The sequence below is a fragment of the Schistocerca serialis genome, chromosome 5, assembly GCF_023864345.2.
Source record: "Schistocerca serialis cubense isolate TAMUIC-IGC-003099 chromosome 5, iqSchSeri2.2, whole genome shotgun sequence".
NCBI classification, from domain to species: Eukaryota; Metazoa; Arthropoda; class Insecta; order Orthoptera; family Acrididae; genus Schistocerca; species Schistocerca serialis.
This window is the reverse complement of record NC_064642.1, coordinates 669,904,485-669,916,301: the sequence shown is the minus strand read 5'-3', so window position 1 is coordinate 669,916,301 and position 11,817 is coordinate 669,904,485. Positions and strand designations below refer to the sequence as shown.

At 41.9% G+C, this 11,817-nt stretch overlaps 1 pseudogene; it reads left to right on the top strand.

Moving 5' to 3' along the window:
• The first annotated feature begins 8,927 nt into the window (after nt 1-8,927).
• Nucleotides 8,928-9,045, top strand: LOC126483022 (5S ribosomal RNA; annotated as a pseudogene).
• Nucleotides 9,046-11,817: the final 2,772 nt, after the last annotated feature.

Here is an 11,817-nt window from a genome sequence, read left to right as displayed (position 1 = left end):
TTGTCATGGTATTCTGATCTCCTGAATGGCGTGTAGTTCCCTGCAGTTCATCATGCATGATTGGTGAATAATAGCATACACTCTGATTATCCACAGCATTGATCGAAAGTTCCTTGACTTCACCAACCTGAGAAGAATTTTCTACCCTGTGTCACAGATTTTCCAAAAATATGTTTGGAGCTACCTCTGCAGTGTGGTCTCTTCCCGCCTGTGCTTTAGTTTTCATAGTCGTTGTACCAGTAAGGAAAATGACACAAACTTGTGAAACAAACATCTTAACATAAAACCGTTAACCTCGCTGTTACGAAATAAATAAACAAATTCTGAACCGGAAATCTGCTGAAACAAAAATTTTGAATTGATGCAGAGCAGTGTACAAGGAACAAAAACGCTATGCAACAACAACTGACCAACTAATATTGTACAAAATTTTGCCAATGCAATAGCAAGGCGAAGCATCTCTAACTGCGAAATCATCCAATAAAACAAAGTCCTGCCAGGGTTGCTACGTGAAAGTTTTACAGTCGAAAATTTATTATAAGTATCACTATAAGTTTTACCTCAAAAATTATTGTTATGGTAACACGCGTACGGGAATTTGTAAAGCTCTATCTCTGAAAATAATGTCGTTATTTATATTTTTCCTGTAAAATTGCAACTGTAAAATTGAAACTGTATTATTGTTATCATAAAATCTGATATGTAGGCCAAGGATTTGTATTATTAAAACCCTTATTCCGACATGACAGTATTCAAACAGTCTTACGAGGTGTAAAAAGTGAAAAGAATCATTAATTTACTGTATCTCGAAAACTGGCGATTCACACACTGGACCAACTTTACGCTGACATTTCTTTTCTTGGACAGTTTTATTAGGAAAAAAATTTAGTTTCTCCACAGTGTTTTCAATCAATAGTCACGTATCTGATCACAAGAAAGATACGAAAATTACCTTCAGTATGCATTCACGAATCTGACAAAATCCCTCCAGAGGGCAAGCAAGCAACAACTGCATGCAACAAAAATGCAAGTTACCCAAAGCCGTCGAGTAATAGCAGAAGCTCCTGTAACATCTTAGACTCAGAATTTGTCAATGCACGCAACACCGGAATCAATAGCCAACTTTCCAAAAAAAGGTATGAACGTCCAACTTTCAAAGATATTTCTGAGAATGTACTTTTGTAACAGTATTGTTTGGTAGACTGTAGGAGAACAAGAAGTGAACAGTAACACTTGAGATGTGGTGCTACGGGAGCATATTGGATGGGGTGATGCAGTAAGGAATGAGGAGGTTATTCGGAAAAGTGAGGAGGAAAGGAATGTATAGAAAACACTGACAAGAAGAATGGACAACAGAACGTCCGTTAAGAAATCAGGGAATAAGTCTCATGGTAATGGAGGAAGACAAAGAGTGGAATGCATCTAGAAAATGGGACGTATACTGCATGAGCTGCTCTATGTTGAAAAGTTTGGACTGTGGAAGTTCGTTATTTGATTTCAAGACACAAGAAAAATTGACAGTGACTTAAGTTTCCGTGGTTCTATTAAATAGGATGCAAGAAGAATGTGGATCAGCACTCCGAAGACTGTTTATGCATACAAAAGTCTGAAAGAGGTTCATGTTGATGCTGATGAGTATAAATATATTAATGATCAGTGAGATTATGATTACACTTACAGTAGTTTTTCTACTTTAATGTTAGTATGAGTGAAACGCCTGAGTTGGCAGAGATTCTTCAGAGTGTTGAGTGAATGGAATCTAATGAGGCACCCACTGCTGAGGTGGTGCGTCACGACGACGCAGCCTGCTTCTACCGTAGGACCTTCCTTCTCCGAGCTCAATCCTCCCCGAAGCGGCGCTCATCAAGCAAATTATTCATGAACGACCGACGGTGCCTGCGTCGCTCGTTACTGTTAAATGCGTACTCCTGCTGAGTAATTCACGCGCCTCTGCGGTGGGGAAACTTACTTTCCAAGGATCCGACAACAGCGTCTCCAGACAGTTCCCAACCACTAAGGTCACACACATTGTTCGTAGCGGCGTGACCCTAGTGTTGCAGCATTAACAATGTTGAGGTAGTCTGTGATGTTCATAATGATTTTCGAATTATCACTAAGGTTAAGGGAAATGTGTGGTATAACTTTCTGTGACAGCGGTGTGTTTATGTATTGACAGATGAAGTACTTAAACACCGGTTTAGGATGGGGAAGAAAAATGGTTGTATCACTGTGGGATTTGCTTGAAATGATTTGCAGAAACCGAAGAAAATCATAATGAGCGAACGGGAATTAGATTCTCGAGGTTATGGGATACAAATCTATTCTGTTTTTCACCCTCCACGAACAACACAATTACAGGTTGCATTCGTCATCTTCAAGTTCGCAGTGAACACAGTAAAACTGCCTTGTAAAATACTTCATGCACCTTACAAGGGAAACTCAAGAGTTAATGGTAAGGCGGGCCGCTGGATATCCCATCAAAAACTGAACACAGATGAACCTTGAAAACAGGAAGAAGGTAAACTGAACTGTGAAAAAAGAAGCAAAATCTAAATATAGAACGGTGCAAGCTCAAGATGTCCAACGACGTGCGACTTAACACGAATCACGACGTCGTGGTTATGTAGTCACGGAGTTGGTCTGCGAAAGAGGAAATCTGTGTTCAAAACTCCCTCGTACCTCGTTTCTTCCTTTTTTATTTCCTTTTTTTTTTTTTTTTTTACAAAACTATGAACTGTCCGTCCGGCAATTGCCGTGTCTGTTTCTTATATTCAGATTTTTGTCTGTATCGTGGTTTAATGCGCGGTTGCATCCGGAAGGTGTAAGAAAGGACCATCCAGACGTATAGACGTATATACTTCGTTTGTTCTACGCAAATACCACATGTTTTAACTCTTGAGCTTCGTTTTGGAAGTTCTAACTCTTGAATTCCTTTTCTGTAACATAGTTCACAGCTGTTCATTTGTTGTTTTCATTTCTGTGAGTGATCTATACGGCATCTTGAAAAATGGTTCAAATAGCTCTAAGCACTATAGGACTTAACATCTGAGGTCATCAGTCCCCTAGACTTAGAACTACTTACATCTTACTAACCTAAGGACATCTCACACAGCCATGCCCGTGGCAGGATTCGAACCTGTGACCATAGCAGCTACGCTGTTCCGTACGGAAGCGCCTATAACTGCTCGGCCACCACGGCCGGCGCGGCATCTTGCCTACTCTCACTATTCATCTCATTTACTTGCGATGGTAGTATATTCGTAACATATGACTCAAATTCTACGATCAATGTACAGTATGACAGCTGACAAGACCTCAGAAGGAGGACAGACACGTCAAAGACTCGACGGAAAGTTAATAATTTTGTGGAAAAAAAATTGAGCCCAAGGGAGATTTTAACACGGATTCATAGCTTTTCAGTCCATCAACATGACCACCTAACCACGACGCCGTGATACTTGCAGTTCACTCGATGTTGCAAATACAACCACAGGCTCCATTTACCACAACCATCTCCTCCCAGGTTCTGTCCTATTATCACCTTCCAGACCCCCCCCCCCCCACCCCAACCCCCACATACACACACAAAAGAAGAGCTTGCAGTCAACCTCGCCCTATCTCTTCTCACATCTCTGCCTAACGTACAAAAGACATTTTCACTAATTTACACACACACACACACATTTAAAAAGAACATTGTGGCTTAACAGGTTGGTAACAGTCACAACATTAACGAAAACAAACGAACAAACATGAAACTGTAATACTATGCAGAATTAGATACGAACATAACTTGAGTTTACAAAAGTGAAGCGTAAATACCTCAAAAGCAGCGCAAGAAATATTGCACAATGACAAAAGCTGTAAAGTGCATATGTAAATCGAAGTCTTTCGACATCAGCGGTTCTTAACAAGGAGAAAAGAAGTAGCGATTTAGTGAATACGCAAAGAAACACCGTAAGTAACTAGCACTTCAACTTTATAAACAAAACGCTGTTTCTAATCAACAACAAGGAAAAATGTACAAACCTTTGTATCCAGTTTGCAGAATAACAACGGAAGGTGCTTTATAAATAAATGTTAAACGCGTCTGGTATAGCTGTCTTTATTTAAACTGCAGTGAACTTAAAACGGAGAACCAATAATGACTGATTTACGGATTTCTTTTAGTACTCATGTGGGTGACTTCATATTTTCCATTATTTGGAGTCAACTAACACTATTCCTACCAAAGAAACTTCGCGTCCAAATCATTTAGCAATTCGTTTCCATCATATGACGAGTTTACAAGACGGTAAGTGACAGCGTCGTCTGCAAACTGTCTAAGAGGACCGCTCAAATTGTCTCCTAAATCGTTTATGTAGATTAGGAACAGCAGAGGACCTATAACTTCCTTGGGAAAACAAGATATTACTTCTGTTTTACTCGATGACATTCCGTCAATTACTACGAACTGTGACCTTTTTGACACGAAATCATAATATAGAATAACGATCGTTTGTGTCAGATTTTGATAGTGAAATTATGAAGTGTTCCCAGGAGACTGAACATTGCTAGGATATTCATCTATAGATATCAAGAACTTCTTCGTCTTGAGTTTCCTCGTACATCACTCACAAATCGACACAAACGAAGGAAAATAACAGTGAAAACTCGCGCTAAACAATGTAGTGATAAATGAACATTAGGACACAAACCGCAGCTGTGCAGCCAACATAGATATCCGAAGAAGTGCACCGGGTAAAGGGCAAAGGCCAACCGGTTTAAAATCACTTAATAACACACCATCAAACCGATTATACGTCAACAATAAACACAAGTAGCACATAAATTGGCAAGATGCTTACTTACGCATAATGTTGACGGAGAACCGAACAACCAAACCGTCAGAGGGAGAAAGACCAGGACTGATTTAAGGCGGAAGCGATATAATCAGCAGTTTCGAGGGTGCCAAGCTGAGAGGTGGCAGTGGTGCCCATGTGAAAGATTTGTGTTCAAGATGTATCATAATTACTAGCGAGTAGTCCTAGTTAGTTCAACTGTATTTGAAACGTAAGGTTTTCCTTTAACACCGAATCTAATTTAGCTCATGTTTCACCATAAAACTCATATGAGCATATGGACAGTTATGATAAGAGCTTCAGCTTTCTTTGAAATGTTCATCTGACACGGGGTAGAGAACATTAGAAGTCCCGTACATGGCTTTTAAAATGTGGTTTTAGTAACGAATGTGAAATTAATGGTAACGAACTACACTATGAAGCTTTGATCTTAATGTCCATTTTCCCCGCAAGATGTTTTCAACAAGAATCACTATTTTTTAATGCAATAAACAATTTTATTGACATTTTACGCAACAGATTCGTTACTGTACGAGACCTACGTTGTGTACCCGCTTCTACAGCTAATGGTGAAAGGAATTTTTCAAAACGCAAGATACATACCTTGAACGTCTTCTCAAAGACTATAGTGCGAACCGTCAGCTTTGGCCATTGAAAGCGGTATCTTGAGGTCAATAAAAATTGCTCTGAACACTATGTGACTCAACTTCTGAGGTCATTAGTCCCCTAGAACTTAGAACCAGTTAAACCTAACTAACCTAAGGACATCAGATACATCCATTCCAGAGGCAGGATTCGAGCCTGCGACCGTAGCGGTCTCGCGGTTCCAGACTGCAGCGCCTAGAACCGCATGACCGCTTCGGCTTGAGGTAAATATATTCAAATTCTGTTTCTAACAATTTTGCTAGGTTAAAGGATGGCCGATATCGACAAAATGTCTTTATCAAAGAGAATAATTATCAATACATTTATTGAACAACTGCAGCAATTACATACGACTTTATTAATAGAACATTTCTTCTTCGAATCACACAAAAATTTATATTTCCCTATTCAGTAGCATTCATGAAAATTTTAACCATGTTTCAACTACTTCCGTGGCAGTTTTCTTTTTCTTTAATTTAACAATATAGCGATGAATTTTATTTACCTGTCAAATATAGCGACTTGTACCGGACGATAATAAGCTCGTCAGTATAGAAGTGGGTTCTTTGCTTTACACAGGGAAGTCGTCGAGTGGTTACAATAACATACATAATGTTAGAGCACTTTATTATGACATGGAAGAGATGAATTGCTTAACTTCAGTAAAATACATTTCCACATGAATGTCGTAAGTATTTATAACTATTATTGAACATTACTCTAAAGTCATTAAAATCATGCGATACCACCTTTTATCGTGACTGACTTATGTTTGCCCTGAGTAGTGCACCAGTCCGACGTGGCTTGAACTCATCAAGATGGAAGACCCTGCGAAAGTGTTGCCGGTGCAGGATTTTGAACAGGAACTAGTCATTCACTCTTGTCCCATAAAGTTCGATGTGATTCATATTGGGCGATCTTTGTGACCAAACTATTCGGTCTAGCTGTCCAGAATGTTCTTCAACCAGTCGTGAACAATTGTGGACTGGTGACCTGGCGCACTGCCATCCGTAATAAATTCCGTCATTGTTTGTGAACATGACGTTCATGAATCACTGCAAACAGACTGCAAGTAGCCAAACATTCAGAGGACTCAATCCATTTCATTAAACATAGCCCACATCATTATCAAGCCACCACTGGTTTCTACAGTGCCTTGTTGAGACACTACAGGCCATTAAAATTGCTACACCAATATGAAATGCAGATGACAAACGGGTACTCATTGGACAAATATATTATATTAGAACTGATATGTGATAACCTTTTCAGGCAATTTGGGTGCATAGATCCTGAGAAATCAGTACCCAGAACAACCACCTCTGGCTGTAATAACGGCCTTGATACGCCAGGACATTAAGTCAAACAGAGCTTGGATGGCGTTTACAGGTACAGCTGCCCATGCAGCAACATGGTACCACAGTTCATCAAGAGTAGTGACGCGAATTGTGACGAGCCAGTTGCTCAGCCACCATTGTCCAGACGTTTTCAATTGGTGAGAGATCTGGAGAATGTGCTGGCCAGGGCAGCAGTCGAACATTTTCTGTATCCAGAAAGGCCCGTACAGGACCTGTAACATGCAGTCGTGCATTATCTTGCTGAAATATAGGGTTTCGCAGGGATCGAATGAAGGATTGAGCCACGGGTCGAAACACATCTGAGATCTAACGTCCACTGTTCAAAGTGCCGTCAATGGGAACAAGAGGTGACTGTGACGTGTAACCAGTGGCACCCCATACCATCACGCCGGTTGATACGCCATTATGCAGATGACGAACACGCGCTTCCAATGTGCGTTCACCGCGATGTCGCCAAACACGCATGCGATTATTATGATGCTGTAAACAGAACCTGGATTCATACGAGAAAGTGGCGTATTGCCATTCCTGCACCTAGGTTCGTCGTTGAGTACCCCGTCGCAGGCGCTCCTCTCTGTGATGCAACGTCAAGGGTAAACGTAGCCATGGTCTCCGAGCTGATAGTCCACGCTTCTGCAAACGTCGTCGAACTGTTCGTACAGATGATTGTTGTCTTGCAAACGTCCCCATCTGTCGACTCAGGGGTCTATACATGGCTGCACGATCCGTTACAGCCATACGGATAAGATGACTGCCATCTCCACTGCTAGTGATACGAGACCGTTGGGATCCAGCACGGCGTTCCGTATTACCCTCCTGAACCCTCCGATTCCATATTTGCCTAACAGTCATTGGATCTCGACCAACGCGAGCACCAATGTCGCGAAACGATAAACCGCAATCGCGATAGGCTTCAATACGACCTTTATCAAAGTCGGAAACGTGATGTTACGCATTTCTCCTCCTTAGACGAGGCGTCACAACAACGTTTCACCAGGCAACGCCGGTCAACTGCTGTTTGTGTATGATAAATCGGTGGGAAACTTTCCTCACGTCAGCACGTTGTAGGTGTCGCCACCGGCGCCAACCTTGTGTGAATGCTCTGAAAAGCTAATGATTTGCGTATCACAGCATCTTCTTCCTGTCGGTTAAATTTCGCATCTGTATCACGTCATCTTCGTGGTGTAGCAGTGTCAATGGCCAGTAGTGAGAATTGGGCCCTTGACTTCGTGGTATCTGCACCACTCTCTGACCCTATCACAAGCTAATACCAGTTGAAATCGGTACTCATCTGATGAGGTCATGATTTTCGCATCTGTATCACGTCATCTTCGTGGTGTAGCAGTGTCAATGGCCAGTAGTGAGAATTGGGCCCTTGACTTCGTGGTATCTGCACCACTCTCTGACCCTATCACAAGCTAATACCAGTTGAAATCGGTACTCATCTGATGAGGTCATGATTTTTTAGTTGTCTAGGGTCCAACTGACACGGTCGTGAGTCCAGGAGAGGCGCTGTAACCGATGTAGAGCTGTTAGTAAAGCCACTCGCGTCAGTTGTCTGCTGCCGTAGCCCATTAACGTCAAATTTTGCCGCAGTGACCGAACGGATGCGTTCGCCGTACGCCCCAGACTGATTTGTGCAGTTACTTCATGCAGTGTTAATCGTCTGTTGGAACTGACAACTCTACGCAGATGCCGAGTGTGTTGGCCACTGTGTGGTCCGTGGTGAAATTTGGTATTCTCGACACACTCTTGACAATGTGGATCTCGGGATACTGAATACCTTAACTATTTTCTAAATGGAATGTTCGTGCATCTTGATCCAACTACCATGCCACGTTCAAAGTTCGATATGTAGAGTTCTGAATAATTGTGTTAGCGCTGCTGATCTAGTAGAAAGACAATGCTGTCAGCGTCGTGACTGATCTTGGACTGAAATGAGCGGCACTGAGCTCGGCCGTAAGCAGGAGAGTGGAAGCGGCGGCGTATCGAAACTCTCCTGGAGATCCTGTGGCGGCGTCGCTCATTCGTCGATGCAGCAGACACCGACGAGACTATCCTCACTTTCTTATCTAGAACCATGGTCAACGGCCTTGCCGCAGTGGATACACCGGTTACCGTCAGATCACCGAAGTTAAGCGCTGTCGGGCGTGGCCGGCACTTGGATGGGTGACCATCCGGGCCGCCATGTGCTGTTCCCATTTTTCGGGGTCCACTCAGCCTCGTGATGCTAATTGAGGAGTTATTCGACCGAATAGTAGCGGCTGGCTCAAAGGTCGCGTAAATAACGGTCCTCTGATTTGTGTTCGCGGTGATGGTGACCAAGATGGGTTCCGTTGGGTCTACATCTGCCGGATTTCGTCTCCAAGACATCAACGTGTGTTCACTACGATGCTCCTCAAACCATTATAGCATAGTCTGGCTCCAAGACAAGGACAATTATAATGCTGAAAGATGACATCGTTGCCAGTGAAGACATCAAGCATAAAGGGATGTAGGTGGTTCAGAGCTGTCGGCTTGTTCTCGATTACTATAACAGGTCCATTGTAAGCCTAGAAGATTATCTGCGATAGAATAATACCGCTCCGTGGCGCGCTGCACGTTTCGAGTCGCCATTCACCTCGATGATAGCCTTTGTGGAGACGACCATCGGCCTAGTATAGTCAAAATGTGAGCCACCCTAAGAGCCGGCACGTTTCCATTGATCGACGGTCGAATTCCGATGATTCGGTAACCACAGCAACCGTAATTGACGGTGTCGTTGTGTCAACTTGTGAGCGTAGGTGTGTTCTGCTGGCGAGTTCCATGTTCAATGATGACAGATGAATGGTGTGCTCTGGAACACTTGTGGGTGCGCCAGCATTGTGACCTTTCGGCAAAGATGCCACAGGTCACCGCCTATCCTTCACAGAGCAGACAAGCCTCCGAACCCCATATTCTGTGAACAGTAGTGAGACGTCCAACCAACCCCACTCGAGCTTTCTACCTCTTTTCGTAGATGCTCACGACGGAATCAAGAGAACATTCCACAAACTACACCACTTTCGAGATACTCGTTCACAGGCTCTCCGAAATAATAATCTGCCCTTTGTCAAAGTCGTTTATCTCAATGGACTCGCTGAACTGCGAAAAAAAAGAAACTGCTTAAAATAACACCACTTCAGTATGCAGGCTATCAAGAACCAGTCAGTAGTTACGAAAATAAGGTGCATCTTTCCAAATTTCAGATAACCTCTGTAAAATGTTGAAGTCTAGCACCTACAGATATGCATCTTATATTACTAAAACCATATCAAAATTTTATTAAAAAGCAAAAACAAACTGCAACCCTTGGCTCAGAGTGGCGTGTATAAAATCGCATGCAGGCATTATAGTAAGTATATATTGGCCAGTCAGGCAGAGCCGTGGCATTTATCTGAACATGACAGAAGATGGAGATTAACAAAACGACACTGAACTTGTGGTGATAATGTTTTAATAGAAAACCACTCGTATGTGTATATTTGAAGTTTTACATTCTGCAAAGATAAGTGGAAAGATGTTCCTGCTGGAAACTTGGGAATCAACAACAGTGACAGAAAATTAGTTTAGTATTATATGATGAAATTCAAATTCCTTCTTTCTACCTTTTAAATTAACTTTTAATTACATATGACTGACCAAAATTGTAAATTTAATATTATTTTTCACCAGACGTTAAATCTATCTCCACTACGAAATATTGTCCTTTTTTACATAATGTTGTTATTTTTGTGTGACCAAAAATATGTTACACTTTCCTGTATAAACACACCACACATCATCATTTTTGTGTCTTTCCTATAAATAATATCTGCGTAAGTCGTAAGCCATTGTATCTGTGTTTGTGAGATTCAGTTGTCACCTAAAGATCGACTAAGAAGCCGAAAACCGATTCGTGAACAAATAAATATAACGTTGCAGAAAACCAGGAACTTTTTCCTATTTAATGTTACAGACATTCGTGTCACTAAATTAGAAAGAAGCATAAATAACGTAAGTGAAACAAGACAGTAATGGACATTTTTACACAAGATGGAAGAAAGAGTAAATTTTCAACTTTAGAGATATCAAGTATTTATAGACAATTAGTGAAGTAATTTGTGGATATTTTAATATACGAATAATACTCGCCTATCAATTTTCTGTGAATGCAGGTGGTTTGGCCCAATGAACTACTCTCCACAAAACTCGTTCGATTACATAATTCGAGATGATTCGAATAAATCGCATGTATGCAGATAGAGATGTTAGCATATGCTACAAATGTATCAAATTCGATACCCTTTTGTTTGTGCGACATGGTTGGGTTGGTTGACATTAAAGCAGATTGTCTGTCTGGAGGATTTACAGATTAAAGCGTTACAATATTCAGTTCAGTGAAAATTCATGCAAATGTACTCGCTTTCCAACTCCTTTGATTGTACCACAGAGTGATATCGTTAGCAAAGTTTCAGAGTGAACTGCATGAAAATTAAATGGCTGCCGTGCAAGGGAGACTCTTGAATAAACTATGAAAACGCAATAAGACGAAAGTAAAGGGCGTCAAAAACAAAATAGAAGTTTTTGCCTGTCTAAAGGCACCGTCCCCCCCCCCCCCCCCCATGAACCATGGACCTTGCCGTTGGTGGGGAGGCTTGCGTGCCTCAGCGATACAGATAGCCGTACCGTAGGTGCAACCACAACGGAGGGGTATCTGTTGAGAGGCCAGACAAACGTGTGGTTCCTGAAGAGGGGCAGCAGCCTTTTCAGTAGTTGCAAGGGCAACAGTCTGGATGATTGACTGATCTGGCCTTGTAACAATAACCAAAACGGCATTGCCGTGCCGGTACTGCGAACGGCTGAAAGCAAGGGGAAACTACAGCCGTAATTTTTCCCGAGGGCATGCAGCTTTACTGTATGATTAAATGATGATGGCGTCCTCTTGGGTAAAATATTCCGGAGGTAAAATAGTC